The sequence below is a fragment of the Euprymna scolopes genome, chromosome 20, assembly GCF_053919585.1.
Source record: "Euprymna scolopes isolate OS-2025 chromosome 20, ASM5391958v1, whole genome shotgun sequence".
Taxonomy (NCBI): Eukaryota; Metazoa; Mollusca; class Cephalopoda; order Sepiida; family Sepiolidae; genus Euprymna; species Euprymna scolopes.
Window position 1 is genome coordinate 62,934,105 of NC_136501.1, and position 19,086 is coordinate 62,953,190.

At 32.0% G+C, this 19,086-nt stretch overlaps 1 pseudogene; it reads right to left on the reverse strand.

The window, feature by feature from the left end:
- Positions 1–274: 274 nt before the first annotated feature.
- Positions 275–383, reverse strand: LOC145241755 (U2 spliceosomal RNA; annotated as a pseudogene).
- Between the last annotated feature and the right edge of the window lie 18,703 nt (positions 384–19,086).

The window sequence follows — 19,086 nt, forward strand, 5'->3', positions numbered from 1 at the left end:
TAGCCATTAGACGCGTGCTCTCGTGTAATGAATGAATGCGTGAATGTAGGATTGACATGAAATTCTTAAATATAAACTAAAATGACCGAAAAATGGGCTGAAATGCCTTAAATAAATAAAAAGTAAATGACTTAGAATGACTTTAATGAACTTAAGGATGAATTGAATGACCTTAAGAACGACTTGAATGCTTAAAAAATAACTGGAATCCATCAAAAACAGCTTGAATGATCTGGAGCATGACTTGAATGGCTTTGAGACTGACTGGTTGTAAAGTGGGTGATCATTTTATATTAAATAAATACAGAAAAGTGATCTCCCATTTATATCACAATAAGTACAGATACTACACTTTGATCTTGGCCAAAAGGCCAAGAAAATGGTATTTACTTGCTCCCCCACCGAGCAAATTACGCACAAGGCCGATTTTTAATGTGAGGAGTGAAGGGGAAATGGGGACCAACTCCCCGGGGAGTAGGGGAGCTGGATAGTGACAATTGGTATGAAGGGTTACTCTTACATTGACCAAGGTCTTATATGTGGGGTTTCTCCCACATATGGTCTTTGCTTGCAGTATCTGCCAGAACAGATATTACACTTTGATCTTGGCCAAAAGGCCAAGCACAAAAGTTTTACGGACAGGGCATTTATTTGCTCCCCACCGAGCAAATTAGGCACACGGCCGATTTTTAAAGTGAGAAGCGAAGGGGGAATGAGGACCAACTCCCCGGGGAGTAGGGGAGCTGGGTAGTGACAATTGATATGAAGGGTTGCACCTACATTGACCAAGGTCTTATATGTGGTGTTGCCCCACATATGGTCTTTGCTTGCAGTATCTGCCGGAACAGATACTAAACTTTGATCTTGGCCCAAAGTCCAAGAAAAGGGTATTTATTTGCTCCCTCACCGAGCAATTAGTATTTTTTTTACAAATTTAAAGACGCTAATTTCAGATTTAATCTCATTATTGTTTAATGAATATCATTTCTTTATATAAAAGAAAAAGACAAAGGTGTTATACGCTTAGTTTTAGTAGTGGTCTGAAAGTATTTTTAATTGTATTTGACACCTTGACTGATGCCCTGAATGCCTCATAAGTTTGATCTTTTCAATCCCACATAAAAATGGGGTTTCTCTTCTGGAGGAAGTGTAACGTTGCCAGGGAACCAACACACGTTTTATCCAGTTTCAGTCGCAAAGAAGACCAAGACAAAGAATAGGAAATAACTCCAACTCGCTTATTCTTTGTACCAACAACATTTATTTTCTTGTTAATTCTTTGCCCCTGTAACGTCCTTCACGTGATCGTCTTTTCGAGCGTCCTTCTCTTTTTCTATAGTCCTTTTTCAGCCAAAGATGACGTCACTTCGCATGCATTTACATCCTCGCATCTGCACCATGCTACAGGGGGGGGGGCAAGAAATTTTGCACCACTTAACATCTACTATTTAGTTTTATGAACTCGGGCAACGCTAGGTAGCTCTGCTCGTATAAACTAAAATACACATGCAAACACTGCCAGATATATATATGAAAGTTTTTAGTTAATTTCTTGATATAAAGAAATCGAATTTATAGCATTTTACATTTGAATTATCAACGTGTTTATAGTTAGTCGCATGCTGCCCTTAACAGCTGTGTTGGTCACTAAATACCATAAACACCACCAATAACTTAAAGGATTTGTTTTTCAGTAAGAATCAATTAATTCGCGTCCTTAATCAATAAACCTAAAACACAAGAAGCTTATTGGACCAGTCACAAACACTAATCCAAATTGGCACAATGAACAATATTAAAACTGAAACCAAATGTTCCAAGACTCTGTAAATCGATACGGAGATCTAACATAGAAGATAAAGTACCAGTTCAAACGAATTGGTCGAGCGACTAGCAACTATAGATGACTTTATTTCGAATCCTGAATAATACCCTTTTTCCACATCATCTTAAACATTAAAAGAAACATTTCTCAGCACAATAATGACATTCGGTACTAACTTTTATTCTGATCTACAAAACACGAATTATGTTATCAAAATGGAATTAGAATTATATCGCCTTTCAACACCAATTTTACCGGTACTGCCATCTCTGCCCCACACCTCCGAGCGATAAAATCGTTAACCGTTAAATTACTGCACGAATGCGACAACAAAATATGGCGCGGTGTCCACTGTCAAAACGACTCGGACTCCATTTTTGATCGTTACAGAATGTGTCTAGATTCTTCGTTATCTTTCTTCTGTTTTCTTTCGCAACGTCTACTTGCGCAGAGTGTCGGCTTGCAGATCCGCGCCATAATCGACTGGAGTGGTAGATGGCGCGAACAAGCTGGCAAAGGTTAGCTATAAATCATTGACTCGCGTGCTCCGTAAAACAGCTCGAATCAACGCTAAGACATCAGACGCTACGTCTTAATAAGTGCCGGGCAGTTGTTGATCTCTCTTTATTAGTCTCGAATCTATTTCCCTTCACTATTTCCTTATCTTTGTCTCCTTTTCCCCCTCTCTCTCTCTCTCTCTCTCTCTCTCTCTCTCTCTCTCTCTCTCTCTCTCTCTCTCTAAAACTCTAACTCTCCTTCGTTCAGATTGAACCGCGCACCTGTTTGTCTTTTTTTGTTGTTCTCATTCTTATTTTCTTGTTGCTGTGACTGAAACTCTTAGTATTTTCCGGATCATTCATTACGCTACAGTATTCTTACCCGTCTTTTCGAGTTTCTTCTTTTTAGATTTTTTGTCCTAGCAATTTGTTCTCTCTTTATTTTCTTTATTTTCCTCGTCATCTTCCTTTTTATTTTCTTTATTTTCCTCGTAATCTTCCTTTTTATTTTCTTTATTTACCTCGTCATCTTCCTTTTTATTTTCTTTATTTTCCTCGTCCCCTTCCTTTTTATTTTCTTTATTTTCCTCGTCATCCTCCTCTTTATTTTCTTTATTTTCCTCGTCATCCTCCTCTTTATTTTCTTTATTTTCCTCGTCATCTTCCTCTTTTTTTTTCTTTATTTTCCTCGTAATCTTCCTCTTTATTTTCTTTATTTTCCTCGTAATCTTCCTCTTTTTTTTCTTTATTTTCCTCGTAATCTTCCTCTTTATTTTCTTTATTTTCCTCGTAATCTTCCTCTTTATTTTCTTTATTTTCCTCGTCATCTTCCTCTTTATTTTCTTTATTTTCCTCGTCATCTTCCTCTTTATTTTCTTTATTTTCCTCGTCATCCTCCTCTTTATTTTCTTTATTTTCCTCGTCATCCTCCTCTTTTTTTTTCTTTATTTTCCTCGTCATCTTCCTCTTTTTTTTTCTTTATTTTCCTCGTCATCTTCCTCTTTATTTTCTTTATTTTCCTCGTAATCTTCCTCTTTATTTTCTTTATTTTCCTCGTCATCCTCCTCTTTATTTTCTTTATTTTCCTCGTCATCCTCCTCTTTATTTTCTTTATTTTCCTCGTCATCTTCCTCTTTTTTTTTCTTTATTTTCCTCGTCATCTTCCTCTTTATTTTCTTTATTTTCCTCGTCATCTTCCTCTTTTTTTTTCTTTAATTTCCTCGTCATCTTCCTCTTTTTTTTTCTTTAATTTCCTCGTCATCTTCCTCTTTTTTTTTCTTTATTTTCCTCGTCATCTTCCTTTTCATTTTCTTTATTTTCCTCGTCATCTTCCTCTTTATTTTCTTTATTTTCCTCGTCATCCTCCTTTTTATTTTCTTTATTTTCCTCGTCATCTTCCTCTTTTTTTTTCTTTAATTTCCTCGTCATCTTCCTCTTTTTTTTTCTTTATTTTGCTCGTCATCCTCCTCTTTATTTTCTTTATTTTCCTCGTCATCTTCCTCTTTATTTTCTTTATTTTCCTCGTAATCTTCCTCTTTATTTTCTTTATTTTCCTCGTCATCTTCCTCTTTTTTTTTCTTTATTTTCCTCGTCATCTTCCTCTTTATTTTCTTTATTTTCCTCGTCATCTTCCTCTTTATTTTCTTTATTTTCCTCGTCATCTTCCTCTTTTTTTTTCTTTAATTTCCTCGTCATCTTCCTCTTTTTTTTTCTTTTTTTTCCTCGTCATCTTCCTCTTTATTTTCTTTATTTTCCTCGTCATCCTCCTCTTTATTTTCTTTATTTTCCTCGTCATCTTCCTCTTTATTTTCTTTATTTTGCTCGTCATCTTCCTCTTTTTTTTTCTTTAATTTCCTCGTCATCCTCCTCTTTATTTTCTTTATTTTCCTCGTCATCTTCCTCTTTATTTTCTTTATTTTCCTCGTCATCCTCCTCTTTATTTTCTTTATTTTCCTCGTCATCTTCCTCTTTTTTTTCTTTATTTTCCTCGTCATCTTCCTCTTTATTTTCTTTATTTTCCTCGTCATCTTCCTCTTTATTTTCTTTATTTTCCTCGTCATCTTCCTCTTTTTTTTTCTTTAATTTCCTCGTCATCTTCCTCTTTTTTTTCTTTATTTTCCTCGTCATCTTCCTCTTTATTTTCTTTATTTTCCTCGTCATCCTCCTCTTTATTTTCTTTATTTTCCTCGTCATCTTCCTCTTTTTTTTTCTTTATTTTCCTCGTCATCTTCCTCTTTATTTTCTTTATTTTGCTCGTAATCTTCCTCTTTTTTTTTCTTTAATTTCCTCGTCATCCTCCTCTTTATTTTCTTTATTTTCCTCGTCATCTTCCTCTTTATTTTCTTTATTTTCCTCGTCATCCTCCTCTTTATTTTCTTTATTTTCCTCGTCATCTTCCTCTTTTTTTTCTTTATTTTCCTCGTAATCTTCCTCTTTATTTTCTTTATTTTCCTCGTCCTCTTCCTTTTTATTTTCTTTATTTTCCTCGTAATCTTCCTTTTTATTTTCTTTATTTACCTCGTCATCTTCCTTTTTATTTTCTTTATTTTCCTCGTCCCCTTCCTTTGTATTTTCTTTATTTTCCTCGTCATCCTCCTCTTTATTTTCTTTATTTTCCTCGTCATCCTCCTCTTTATTTTCTTTATTTTCCTCGTCATCTTCCTCTTTTTTTTCTTTATTTTCCTCGTCATCTTCCTCTTTATTTTCTTTATTTTGCTCGTCATCTTCCTCTTTTTTTTTCTTTAATTTCCTCGTCATCCTCCTCTTTATTTTCTTTATTTTCCTCGTCATCTTCCTCTTTATTTTCTTTATTTTCCTCGTCATCCTCCTCTTTATTTTCTTTATTTTCCTCGTCATCTTCCTCTTTTTTTTCTTTATTTTCCTCGTAATCTTCCTCTTTATTTTCTTTATTTTCCTCGTCCTCTTCCTTTTCATTTTCTTTATTTTCCTCGTCATCTTCCTCTTTTTTTCTTTATTTTCCTCGTTATCTTCCTTTTTATTTTCTTTATTTTCCTCGTCATCTTCCTCTTTTTTTTTCTTTATTTTCCTCGTCATCCTCGTCTTTATTTTCTTTATTTTCCTCGTCATCTTCCTCTTTTTTTTTCTTTATTTTCCTCGTTATCTTCCTCTTTATTTTCTTTATTTTCCTCGTAATCTTCCTCTTTTTTTTCTTTATTTTTCTCGTTATCTTCCTCTTTATTTTCTTTATTTTCCTCGTTATCTTCCTTTTTATTTTCTTTACTTTCCTACATATCTTCCTTTTTATTTTCTTTATTTTCCTCGTCATCTTCCTCTTTTTTTTCTTTATTTTCCTCGTCATCTTTCTCTTTTTTTTCTTTATTTTCCTCGTCATCCTCCTTTTTATTTTCTTTATTTTCCTCGTCATCTTCGTCTTTTTTTTTCTTTATTTTCCTCGTCATCTTCCTCTTTTTTTTTCTTTATTTTCCTCGTTATCTTCCTCTTTATTTTCTTTATTTTCCTCGTTATCTTCCTTTTACTTTTCTTTATTTTCCTCGTCATCTTCCTCTTTTTTTTTCTTTATTTTCCTCGTCATCTTCCTCTTTTTTTTCTTTATTTTCCTCGTCATCTTCCTCTTTATTTTCTTTATTTTCCTCGTCATCTTTCTCTTTTTTTTCTTTATTTTCCTCGTTATCTTCCTCTTTATTTTCTTTATTTTCCTCGTCATCCTCCTTTTTATTTTCTTAATTTCCTCGTAATCTTCCTCTTTTTTTTCTTTATTTTCCTCGTTATCTTCCTCTTTATTTTCTTTATTTTCCTCGTCATCCTCCTCTTTATTTTCTTTATTTTCCTCGTCATCTTCCTCTTTTTTTCTTTATTTTGCTCGTCATCTTCCTCTTTTTTTTTCTTTATTTTCCTCGTCATCTTCCTCTTTATTTTCTTTATTTTCCTCGTCATCCTCCTCTTTATTTTCTTTATTTTCCTCGTAATCTTCCTCTTTGTTTTCTTTATTTTCCTCGTCATCTTCCTTTTCATTTTCTTAATTTTCCTCGTCATCTTCCTCTTTTTTTTCTTTATTTTCCTCGTTATCTTCCTCTTTATTTTCCTCGTCATCCTCCTCTTTATTTTCTTTATTTTCCTCGTCATCTTCCTCTTTATTTTCTTTATTTTCCTCGTCATCTTCCTCTTTATTTTCTTTATTTTCCTCGTCATCTTCCTCTTTATTTTTCTTTATTTTCCTCGTCATCTTCCTCTTTTTTTTCTTTATTTTCCTCGTCATCTTTCTCTTTTTTTTCTTTATTTTCCTCGTTATCTTCCTCTTTATTTTCTTTATTTTCCTCGTCATCCTCCTTTTTATTTTCTTTATTTCCTCGTAATCTTCCTCTTTTTTTTCTTTATTTTCCTCGTTATCTTCCTCTTTATTTTCTTTATTTTCCTCGTCATCCTCCTCTTTATTTTCTTTATTTTCCTCGTCATCTTCCTCTTTTTTTCTTTATTTTGCTCGTCATCTTCCTCTTTTTTTTTCTTTATTTTCCTCGTCATCTTCCTCTTTATTTTCTTTATTTTCCTCGTCATCTTCCTCTTTATTTTTCTTTATTTTCCTCGTCATCTTCCTCTTTTTTTTTCTTTATTTTCCTCGTCATCTTCCTCTTTATTTTCTTTATTTTCCTCGTCATCTTCCTCTTTATTTTCTTTATTTTCCTCGTAATCTTCCTCTTTATTTTCTTTATTTTGCTCGTCATCTTCCTCTTTATTTTTCTTTATTTTGCTCGTCATCTTCCTCTTTATTTTCTTTATTTTCCTCGTAATCTTCCTCTTTATTTTCTTTATTTTCCTCGTCATCTTCCTCTTTATTTTCTTTATTTTCCTCGTCATCTTCCTCTTTATTTTCTTTATTTTCCTCGTCATCTTCCTCTTTATTTTCTTTATTTTCCTCGTAATCTTCCTCTTTATTTTCTTTATTTTGCTCGTCATCTTCCTCTTTATTTTCTTTATTTTGCTCGTCATCTTCCTCTTTATTTTCTTTATTTTCCTCGTAATCTTCCTCTTTATTTTTCTTTATTTTGCTCGTCATCTTCCTCTTTATTTTCTTTATTTTCCTCGTAATCTTCCTCTTTATTTTTCTTTATTTTGCTCGTCATCTTCCTCTTTATTTTCTTTATTTTCCTCGTCATCTTCCTCTTTATTTTTCTTTATTTTCCTCGTCATCCTCCTCTTTATTTTCTTTATTTTCCTCGTCATCTTTCTCTTTTTTTCTTTATTTTCCTCGTTATCTTCCTCTTTATTTTCTTTATTTTCCTCGCTATCCACCTCTTTATTTTCTTTATTTTCCTCGTCATCTTCCTCTTTATTTTTCTTTATTTTCCTCGTCATCTTCCTCTTTATTTTCTTTATTTTCCTCGTCATCTTCCTCTTTATTTTCTTTATTTTCCTCGTCATCTTCCTCTTTATTTTCTTTATTTTCCTCGTAATCTTCCTCTTTATTTTCTTTATTTTCCTCGTAATCTTCCTCTTTATTTTCTTTATTTTGCTCGTCATCTTCCTCTTTATTTTCTTTATTTTGCCCGTCATCTTCCTCTTTATTTTCTTTATTTTCCTCGTAATCTTCCTCTTTATTTTTCTTTATTTTGCTCGTCATCTTCCTCTTTATTTTCTTTATTTTCCTCGTAATCTTCCTCTTTATTTTCTTTATTTTGCTCGTTATCTTCCTCTTTATTTTTCTTTTTTTTCCTCGTCATCTTCCTCTTTTTTTTTCTTTATTTTCCTCGTAATCCTCCTCTTTATTTTCTTTATTTTCCTCGTCATCTTTCTCTTTTTTTTCTTTATTTTCCTCGTTATCTTCCTCTTTATTTTCTTTATTTTCCTCGCTATCCTCCTCTTTATTTTCTTTATTTTCCTCGTCATCTTCCTCTTTATTTTCTTTATTTTCCTCGTCATCTTCCTCTTTATTTTCTTTATTTTCCTCGTCATCCTCCTCTTTATTTTTCTTTGTTTTCCTCGTTATCTTCCTCTTTTTTTTCTTTATTTTCCTCGTCATCTTCCTCTTTTTTTTTCTTTATTTTCCTCGTCATCTTCCTCTTTTTTTTCTTTATTTTGCTCGTCATGTTCCTCTTTATTTTCTTTATTTTCCTCGTAATCTTCCTCTTTATTTTCTTTATTTTGCTCGTTATCTTCCTCTTTATTTTTCTTTTTTTTCCTCGTCATCTTCCTCTTTATTTTCTTTATTTTCCTCGTCATCTTCCTCTTTTTTTTTCTTTATTTTCCTCGTCATCTTCCTCTTTTTTTTCTTTATTTTCCTCGTCATCTTTCTCTTTATTTTCTTTATTTTCCTCGTCATCTTCCTCTTTATTTTTCTTTATTTTGCTCGTCATCTTCCTCTTTATTTTCTTTATTTTCCTCGTCATCTTCCTCTTTATTTTCTTTATTTTCCTCGTCATCCTCCTCTTTATTTTTCTTTGTTTTCCTCGTTATCTTCCTCTTTTTTTTCTTGATTTTCCTCGTCATTTTTCTCTTTTTTTTCTTTATTTTCCTCGTTATCTTCCTCTTTATTTTCTTTATTTTCCTCGTTATCTTCCTTTTACTTTTCTTTATTTTCCTCGTCATCTTCCTCTTTTTTTTTCTTTATTTTCCTCGTCATCTTCCTCTTTTTTTTCTTTATTTTCCTCGTCATCTTCCTCTTTATTTTCTTTAGTTTCCTCGTCATCTTCCTCTTTTTTTTCTTTATTTTCCTCGTCATCTTCCTCTTTATTTTCTTTTTTTTCCTCGTCATCTTCCTCTTTTTTTTCTTTATTTTCCCCGTCATCTTCCTTTTCATTTTCTTTATTTTCCTCGTCATCTTCCTCTTTTTTTTTCTTTATTTTCCTCGTTATCTTCCTCTTTTTTTTTCTTTATTGTCCTCGTTATCTTCCTCTTTATTTTCTTTATTTTCCTCGTCATCCTCCTCTTTATTTTGTTTTTTTTCCTCGTCATCTTCCTCTTTTTTTTCTTTATTTTCCTCGTCATCTTCCTCTTTATTTTCTTTATTTTCCTCGTCATCTTCCTCTTTTTTTTCTTTATTTTCCTCACCATCTTCCTCTTTATTTTCTTTATTTTCCTCGTCATGCTCCTTTTTATTTTCTTTATTTTCCTCGTCATCCTCCTCTTTTTTTTCTTTATTTTCCTCGTAATCTTCCTCTTTGTTTTCTTTATTTTCCTCGTCATCTTCCTTTTCATTTTCTTTATTTTCCTCGTCATCTTCCTCTTTTTTTTCTTTATTTTCCTCGTTATCTTCCTCTTTATTTTCTTTATTTTCCTCGTCATCCTCCTCTTTATTTTCTTTATTTTCCTCGTCATCTTCCTCTTTTTTTTCTTTATTTTCCTCGTTATCTTCCTCTTTATTTTCTTTATTTTCCTCGTCATCCTCCTCTTTATTTTCTTTATTTTCCTCGTCATCTTCCTCTTTATTTTCTTTATTTTCCTCGTCATCTTCCTCTTTATTTTCTTTATTTTCCTCGTCATCTTCCTCTTTATTTTTCTTTATTTTCCTCGTTATCTTCCTCTTTTTTTTCTTTATATTCCTCGTCATCTTTCTCTTTTTTTTCTTTATTTTCCTCGTTATCTTCCTCTTTATTTTCTTTATTTTCCTCGTCATCCTCCTTTTTATTTTCTTTATTTTCCTCGTAATCTTCCTCTTTTTTTTCTTTATTTTCCTCGTTATCTTCCTCTTTATTTTCTTTATTTTCCTCGTCATCTTCCTCTTTTTTTTTCTTTATTTTCCTCGTCATCTTCCTCTTTTTTTTCTTTATTTTCCTCGTCATCTTTCTCTTTTTTTTCTTTATTTTCCTCGTCATCTTCCTCTTTTTTTTCTTTATTTTCCTCGTAATCTTCCTCTTTTTTTTCTTTTTTTTCCTCGTCATCTTCCTCTTTTTTTTTCTTTATTTTCCTCGTCATCCTCCTCTTTATTTTCTTTATTTTCCTCGTCATCTTCCTCTTTTTTTTTCTTTATTTTCCTCGTCATCCTCCTCTTTATTTTCTTTATTTTCCTCGTCATCTTCCTCTTTTTTTTCTTTATTTTCCTCGTAATCCTCCTCTTTATTTTCTTTATTTTCCTCGTTATCTTCCTCTTTTTTTTTCTTTATTTTCCTCGTCATCCTCCTTTTTATTTTCTTTATTTTCCTCGTCATCTTCCTCTTTTTTTTTCTTTATTTTCCTCGTCATCTTTCTCTTTATTTTCTTTATTTTCCTCGTCATCCTCCTCTCTATTTTCTTTATTTTCCTCGTCATCCTCCTCTTTTTTTTCTTGATTTTCCTCGTAATCTTCCTCTTTATTTTCTTTATTTTCCTCGTCATCTTCCTTTTCATGTTCTTTATTTTCCTCGTCATCTTCCTCTTTTTTTTTCTTTATTTTTCTCGTTATCTTCCTCTTTATTTTCTTTATTTTCCTCGTTATCTTCCTTTTTATTTTCTTTACTTTCCTACATATCTTCGTCTTTTTTTTTCTTTATTTTCCTCGTCATCTTCCTCTTTTTTTTTCTTTATTTTCTTTATTTTCCTCGTCATCTTCCTCTTTTTTTTCTTTATTTCCTCGTCATCCTCCTCTTTATTTTCTTTATTTTCCTCGTCATCTTCCTCTTTTATTCTTTATTTTCCTCGTCATCTTCCTCTTTTTTTTCTTTTTTTTCCTCGTCATCTTCCTCTTTTTTTTTCTTTATTTTCCTCGTCATCCTCCTCTTTATTTTCTTTATTTTCCTCGTCATCTTTTTTTTTTTTTCTTTATTTTCCTCGTCATCCTCCTCTTTATTTTCTTTATTTTCCTCGTCATCTTCCTCTTTTTTTTCTTTATTTTCCTCGTAATCCTCCTCTTTATTTTCTTTATTTTCCTCGTTATCTTCCTCTTTTTTTTTCTTTATTTTCCTCGTCATCCTCCTTTTTATTTTCTTTATTTTCCTCGTCATCTTCCTCTTTTTTTCTTTATTTTCCTCGTCATCTTTCTCTTTATTTTCTTTATTTTCCTCGTCATCCTCCTCTCTATTTTCTTTATTTTCCTCGTCATCCTCCTCTTTTTTTTCTTGATTTTCCTCGTAATCTTCCTCTTTATTTTCTTTATTTTCCTCGTCATCTTCCTTTTCATGTTCTTTATTTTCCTCGTCATCTTCCTCTTTTTTTTTCTTTATTTTTCTCGTTATCTTCCTCTTTATTTTCTTTATTTTCCTCGTTATCTTCCTTTTTATTTTCTTTACTTTCCTACATATCTTCCTTTTTATTTTCTTTATTTTCCTCGTCATCTTCCTCTTTTTTTTCTTTATTTTCCTCGTCATCTTTCTCTTTTTTTTCTTTATTTTCCTCGTCATCCTCCTTTTTATTTTCTTTATTTTCCTCGTCATCTTCGTCTTTTTTTTTCTTTATTTTCCTCGTCATCTTCCTCTTTTTTTTTCTTTATTTTCCTCGTTATCTTCCTCTTTATTTTCTTTATTTTCCTCGTCATCTTCCTCTTTTTTTTTCTTTATTTTCCTCGTCATCTTCCTCTTTTTTTTCTTTATTTTCCTCGTCATCTTCCTCTTTATTTTCTTTATTTTCCTCGTACTCTTCCTCTTTTTTTTCTTTATTTTCCTCGTCATCTTCCTCTTTTTTTTTTTTTTTTTTTCCTCGTTATCACTCTCTTTAGTTTCTTTATTTTCCTCGTTATCTTCCTTTTCATTTTCTTTATTTTCCTCGTCATCTTCCTCTTTTTTTTTCTTTATTTTCCTCGTTATCTTCCTCTTTTTTTTTCTTTATTGTCCTCGTTATCTTCCTCTTTATTTTCTTTATTTTCCTCGTCATCCTCCTCTTTATTTTCTTTTTTTTCCTCGTCATCTTCCTCTTTTTTTTCTTTATTTTCCTCGTCATCTTCCTCTTTATTTTCTTTATTTTCCTCGTCATCTTCCTCTTTTTTTTCTTTATTTTCCTCACCATCTTCCTCTTTATTTTCTTTATTTTCCTCGTCATGCTCCTTTTTATTTTCTTTATTTTCCTCGTCATCCTCCTCTTTTTTTTCTTTATTTTCCTCGTAATCTTCCTCTTTGTTTTCTTTATTTTCCTCGTCATCTTCCTTTTCATTTTCTTAATTTTCCTCGTCATCTTCCTCTTTTTTTTTCTTTATTTTCCTCGTTATCTTCCTCTTTATTTTCTTTATTTTCCTCGTCATCTTCCTCTTTTTTTTCTTTATTTTCCTAGTCATCCTCCTGTTTATTTTCTTTATTTTCCTCGTCATTATCTTCCTTTTCATTTTCTTTATTTTCCTCGTCATCTTCCTCTTTTTTTTTCTTTATTTTCCTCGTCATCTTCCTTTTTATTTTTCTTTATTTTCCTCGTCATCCTCCTCTTTATTTTCTTTATTTTCCTCGTCATCCTCCTCTTTTTTTTTCTTTATTTTCCTCGTCATCTTCCTCTTTTTTTTCTTAATTTTCCTCGTCATCTTCCTCTTTTTTTTTCTTTATTTTCCTCGTCATCTTCCTCTTTATTTTCTTTATTTTCCTCGTCATCTTCCTCTTTTTTTTCTTTATTTTCCTCGTCATCCTCCTCTTTATTTTCTTTATTTTCCTCGTCACCTTTGTCTTTATTTTCTTTATTTTCCTCGTCATCCTCCTCTTTATTTTCTTTATTTTCCTCGTCATCTTCCTCTTTATTTTCTTTATTTTCCTCATAATCTTCCTCTTTATTTTCTTTATTTTCCTCGTTATCTTCCTTTTTATTTTCTTTGTTTTCCTCGTTATCTTCGTCTTTATTTTCTTTATTTTTCTCGTCAACTTCCTCTTTATTTTCTTTCTTTTCCTCGTTATCTTCCTCTTTAGTTTCTTTATGTTTCTCGTCATCTTCCACTTTTTTTCTTTATTTTCCTCGTAATCTTCCTTTTTATTTTCTTTTTTTTCCTCGTAATCTTCCTTTTTATTTTCTTTATTTTCCTCGTCATCTTCCTTTTTATTTTCTTTATTTTCCTCGTAATCTTCCTTTTTATTTTCTTTATTTTCCTCGTCATCTTCCTCTTTATTTTCTTTATTTTCCTCGTCATCCTCCTTTTTATTTTCTTTATTTTCCTCGTAATCTTCCTTTTTATTTTCTTTATTATCCTCCTAATCTTCCTCTTTATTTTCTTTATGTTTCTCGTCATCTTCCACTTTTTTTCTTTATTTTCCTCGTCATCTTCCTTTTTATTTTCTTTATTTTCCTCGTAATTTTCCTTTTTATTTTCTTTATTTTCCTCGTCATCTTCCTCTTTTTTTTTCTTTATTTTCCTCGTAATTTTCCTTTTTATTTTCTTTATTTTCCTCGTCATCTTCCTCTTTTTTTTTCTTTATTTTCCTCTTCATCCTCCTCTTTATTTTCTTTATTTTCCTCGTCATCTTCCTTTTTATTTTCTTTATTTTCCTCCTAATCTTCCTTTTTATTTTCTTTATTTTCCCGTCATCTTCCTTTTTATTTTCTTTATTTTCCTCGTTATATTCCTCTATATTTTCCCCTCGTCATCTTCCTCCTTAATTTCATGTTTTTCCTCGTGATCTTCGTTTTTATTTTCTTTATGTTCCACGTGATTTCGTTATTTTCTTTATTTTCCTCGTCATCTTCCTCTTGATCTCTTTTTTTGTTTGTTTTTTCTCCTAATCTTCCTTTGTATTTTCTTTATTTCCCTCCTCATCTTCATCATTATTTTCTTATTTCACCAACATCTTCCTCTTTATTTTCGTTATTTTTCTCTTAATCTTTGTCTTTATCATCTGTGTTTTCCTCGTCATCTTTCTCTTTATTTTCTTTTGTTTTCCTCCTAATCTTCCTCTTTATTTTAATAATTTTCCCCGGAACCCTCTTCTTTATTGTCTTTATTATCCTCGTCATATTCCTATTTCTTTTCTTTATTCTCCTCGTAATCCTACTTTTTATTTTCTTTATTTTCCTCGTTATCTTCCCCTTTATTTTCTTTATTTTCTTCGTAATCTTCCTCTTTGTTTTCTGTATTTTCCTCGTCATCTTCCTCTTCATCTTTTTCGTTTTCCTTGTCATTTTGCTATTTATTTTCTTTATTTTCCTCGTAATCTTGCTTTTTATTTTCGTCCTCATCTACCTCTGTATTTTCTTTATTTTCCTTGTCATCTTCCTCTTAATTTTCTTTATTTTGCTCGTCCTCTTCCTTCTGATATCCTTTATTTTCTTCGTCACTTCCTCCTAATTTTCTTTTTTTCCCCATCACTTTCGCTTTATGTTCTTTATTTTCCTCGTCCTCTTCCTTCTTATTTTCTTTATTTTCCTCGTCATCTTTTTTCATTATTTTCCGTGTTATTTTCCTCTTTATTTTCTTTATTTGCCTCGTTATCTTCCTCTTGTTTTTCTATATTTTCCTCGTCATCTTCTTTTTTTTATTGATATTCCTCATCTTCCTCTTTATTTTCTTTATTTGCCTCGTTCTCTTCGTCTTTTTTTCTCTCTTTTCCTCGTCCTCTTCCTCTTTATTTCCTTTATTTTCCTCGTTATCTTCCTCTTGTTTTTCTATATTTTCCTCGTCATCTTCTTCTTTATTTTATTAATATTCCTCATCTTCCTCTTTGTTTTCTTTGTTTTTCTCATCATCTTCCTCTTTTTTCTCATTTTCTTCGTAATCTTACTCTTCATTATCCATATTTTCCTCGTCATGTTCCTCTTTATTTTCTTATATTCCGTTTTCTTTTAGACTCTTTTCATTTTCTTGCTCTGCTTCGTCTTCTTCTTCTGTCGTCTCTTCTGCTCTCTACATCTGCTTTAATTGTTGTTTATTTTTCCGACGGTTTTTCTTTTCAAATTTTTCTTTTCAAATTTTTTATATTATTTATTTCATTTTCTCTTTTCCCTTTTTTTATAGTGCATCGTCGTTTGCTGGTTTTTCTACTTTCATCTTTTCTTTTTTTCTTTTAATTTTCTTCTGCTCTTTTAGCCTCATTTTCTTTCATTCCTTCCTTACATTTTTAGTTTTTTACTTCCGTTTTATTTTTCGTCATTCTTTTTTTTCTTTTTATCTTCTCCATATAAATTTATTTTCGATTTACTCGTCTTTGTTTTTACTTTTTCTTCATTTGCAATATACTTGTCCATTGTCCATTGTTTTTTTTTTTGTCTATTCCATTCCCCCACATTTCTTCTTCTTCTGTATCTTTATCTTCTTTTTTCTTCTTTCTAATTCTTCTTCTTCAATCTACACATATAACGTAATCGTCATAATGAAAGAAACAGAACAGGAATATATATTACGAGATATTTTTTGTTTATTTCTTGATGAATAATATAGAAGTAATGAGTTTTATTTGACTACGATTGTTCTTATCAAGTCATACATAAACATGAATAGCTATTCCTAAGATGTGTCAATTTAGTCTACGTATTTAGAGATAAAAATACTATTCACAACTTAAGCGTGACGGACAGACCGACGAGCTGACGAACACAGCCTTTTCTAAAGAAGCATGGACGTATCAGGTATATGCCTTAATTTCACCAATGAAGCTTCAAACTCGGTGCCAATCTTCTGCACGCCAGGTGGAATTATCATGGACATGGGTAATTTGCGTTACATATCGAAAGTCGTGTTTGAATGTGTTTTGAGTGACATTTTTCAGAATGGGAGGCGGCCCTAAACGGGAGTCAGGAAGCCACGTGATTTCTGAACGAAAATGTTCTGCCTCTTAGCTGTCGATATTTCATGAACTATGCATCTATCTATATAACTTTTTCTCTTTTTCTCTCTCTCTATCTCTTACCCCCGGACTAGTAGCCTGTTGCACTGATGTTTTCTTTAGCTGTCTATCTTTGAAAAAAAAAAAGAAGTGAATTATGCATTGTCCTCCGTGAGTGCACAGTGAATGAGGCATAAAAAATGACTAAGTTCAGCATTTGCCTCAAAGGTCCCCAGGGGGGCGTCAAATCCTGGTGAAAATGAACAAACGGTGCAGTTTTAAGCCTTAACATATGTAAATTTGAGTTCTGCACCATGCAAAAAAAGAAATGACTAAGTCCATCATTTGCCCTCCCCTCCATTTAGCCCGAAAAGTCCCCAAGGCCTGGACATATTTAAATTTCAGCTCAGCACCATGCAAAACTGCTAAATAGACATACACAGAAAATTTTGGACAAATATGGTAAAATCGTCTCAAAAATGGAGTGTTTTTATTAGCCATAAAAGAGCCCCTGGGGCACACCCAAGAGTTATCGCAAAGTATAGACAGACAAAATTATATAGAAATCAGTTAATTACAACTTTTCGGAACGTTTTATAAACATTGAAGACATCATTTTTTTTTAATGAGCACAAAGTGTCAATTTTAACCATTTTAACCCGAAAGGCACCCCTAAGGAGACAATCTGAGTTTTCCCGAAAAATCCGTTCTGTTACTTTTTTTGCTTATATCATGTTTAATGTTTGTGCAAAATTTCAAAAATTTCCAAGGCGTAGTTATTGAGTTGAGAAAAGTGCGGACGGACGAACTGACGAACGGACCAACGGACAAGGGTGAATTTACAGGTCCTTTTGTCGGGGGATCAAAAAACTTTTTTTTAAATCAACATTGGCGTTCGAGTGATTATATTCACAGACAAGAAGCTGGATTCATGACGACGAAATGGGTATGCAACCGTGTATACACACATCGGTAAATTTGAATTTAAATTTTCCAGGGCTTCTCATCTGTGAAACATATTACTATTATATTTAAAAAAAAAACTGCTAAATAATTAAGCTTAGCTAATACAAGCAGAGGGACCCGACTTTGTCCGGGATCTAATGTTTCATACTTCCATACTTTTATTGTTATCGAATTCGGTGAAATCGCCCATTTTAAATCAAATCGATTGATTACCTGTTCTAGTTGAGGACCTATTCTGATCCACCGGGAGAAAGCTTCATATGCCTCCCGGCAGTGACTTAGTCCATAATACATTGTAGTCTATATTGCATTGAACCTTATGTTGATTGCCTAAAATTATTTTATATATAACTAGCGAGAATGCCCGGCGTTGCCCGGATGTTTGGGATGTCTGTGTTGGGATCAAAACAAAAATTATAAGCGAAGTAATAACCCTGTTTAAATATTAAAAAGACGAAAAAAAAAAGCGAAAAAAGTTTTAGGAGGAAAGTAGGCTCGAACCCGAAGCCTTGAGTTAAATAGTCTTATGACGTAGAATGGCGCCACGAAGGCAGGGACTCGTGAACAGTCGAAAATAAGCAAGTGGTTTTCTAGGTTAAATATCACGCCAGTAGAAGTAGCAAAGAAAACGAATTCACAGCGCGAATTTTGTAGGATAGAAGTCGCTGAAATAAAAGATATTTACGACGTCATTTTATAATTCGTACATATTATAATCTAAGACATAGTAACCCTCCCCCGGGTAACTCGCTCCAAAAAAGCCTTTGCCGGACATACAGAAAAAAATACACAAACACACGCAAACACACAAACACAATAACACACATTTTGCCTTTTATATATAGATAGATAGAATTTAAGTTTAAAATGCAAAAGTCATGTCTTATGATTAAATCCTGCTTTAAACTGAAACATTCATTTTGAACGTACCCCTGTCATAACAAAGAGCTTACTGCTGATTTTATATACCGAGCGTTTCTTCTAGTGTGATAATAAAACATCTCAAATGCACTTGTTATGTTAGGCTGTATAAGTTGTTAACATTGGTCAAAATCGCCGTTTTCTTTTTATTGATTTTTTTTCGATTATCGATACGTATTGAGGACATTCTTACACGTAACCTATCTAAGAATACTGCCAGATACATAAGGTACATTTATAAGAAATTTCATACAAATCGGTCCAGCCGTTTTGGAGTCCATCAAGAACGAACTTACACACACAGAGTGACACACAGTTCTTTTTATATAACGGCAGAGATGAAGATATCGTTTTACAAATAAACATCGGCGTTCGAGTGATTATATTCACAGACAAACATATAACATGAATTCATGACGACGAAACGAGTATATAACTGTCAATACACACATCAGTAAGTGCAAATTTAAATTTTTCAGGGCTTCTCATCTGTGGAACATATTACCACACGATTGCTTTCCTGCAAAATAAACATGGTCGTCTAAATATTAGGTTGGTGAAAAAATAACGTCGATTTTTGTACGATCTACTTCAAAAGATAATTACTCCTTTTATAATAAACTTTATTAATCCATTGAGAACGGTAACGAATTACAGAATAGGATAGAAAAACGCGCTTCAAAATGATATATAACATGGCTATATATATCAATGAATTAATTCCGAAATCATATATAAAATGTTACAAATGTGAAAAAACGATATTGTATTTTCACCAACCTTATATCATGTTTAAAAACTGCTGAATAATTGTTCAGTCTAATAAATTTTCAACCTAATATAGGTTGGGGCAAAGATAATATTTATATATATAGTTGAACGTCAAAGCACCAACCTAATATTGATTATCCGCCATCTTTCAGCTACCAATTATTCTATCTCATTAAGCCTTATCCCCGAATGACTATTAGCCTTGATAAGAGATTACTGAATAGTAAAAAATAATTAAGTGTGAAATAATTATTTAGTTGTGTGATTTACAGAAATACTTGCTGAATAATAATTAACAGTTTGAAATATGGCATAATGCGCTACTATAATTAGTGTTTAGATTTATAAAGTGCATCCGAAGCGGGAAATTGTGCAGCAAAGTGTTTGTTACTCATTTAAATTGTTGGTACAGTCGGGAAGACAGAAAACAGGTAGACAATTTAAGAGGAAAGCAGGCTGTGGAAGGAAATTATTTTTCCATCATCTGGTAAACTAT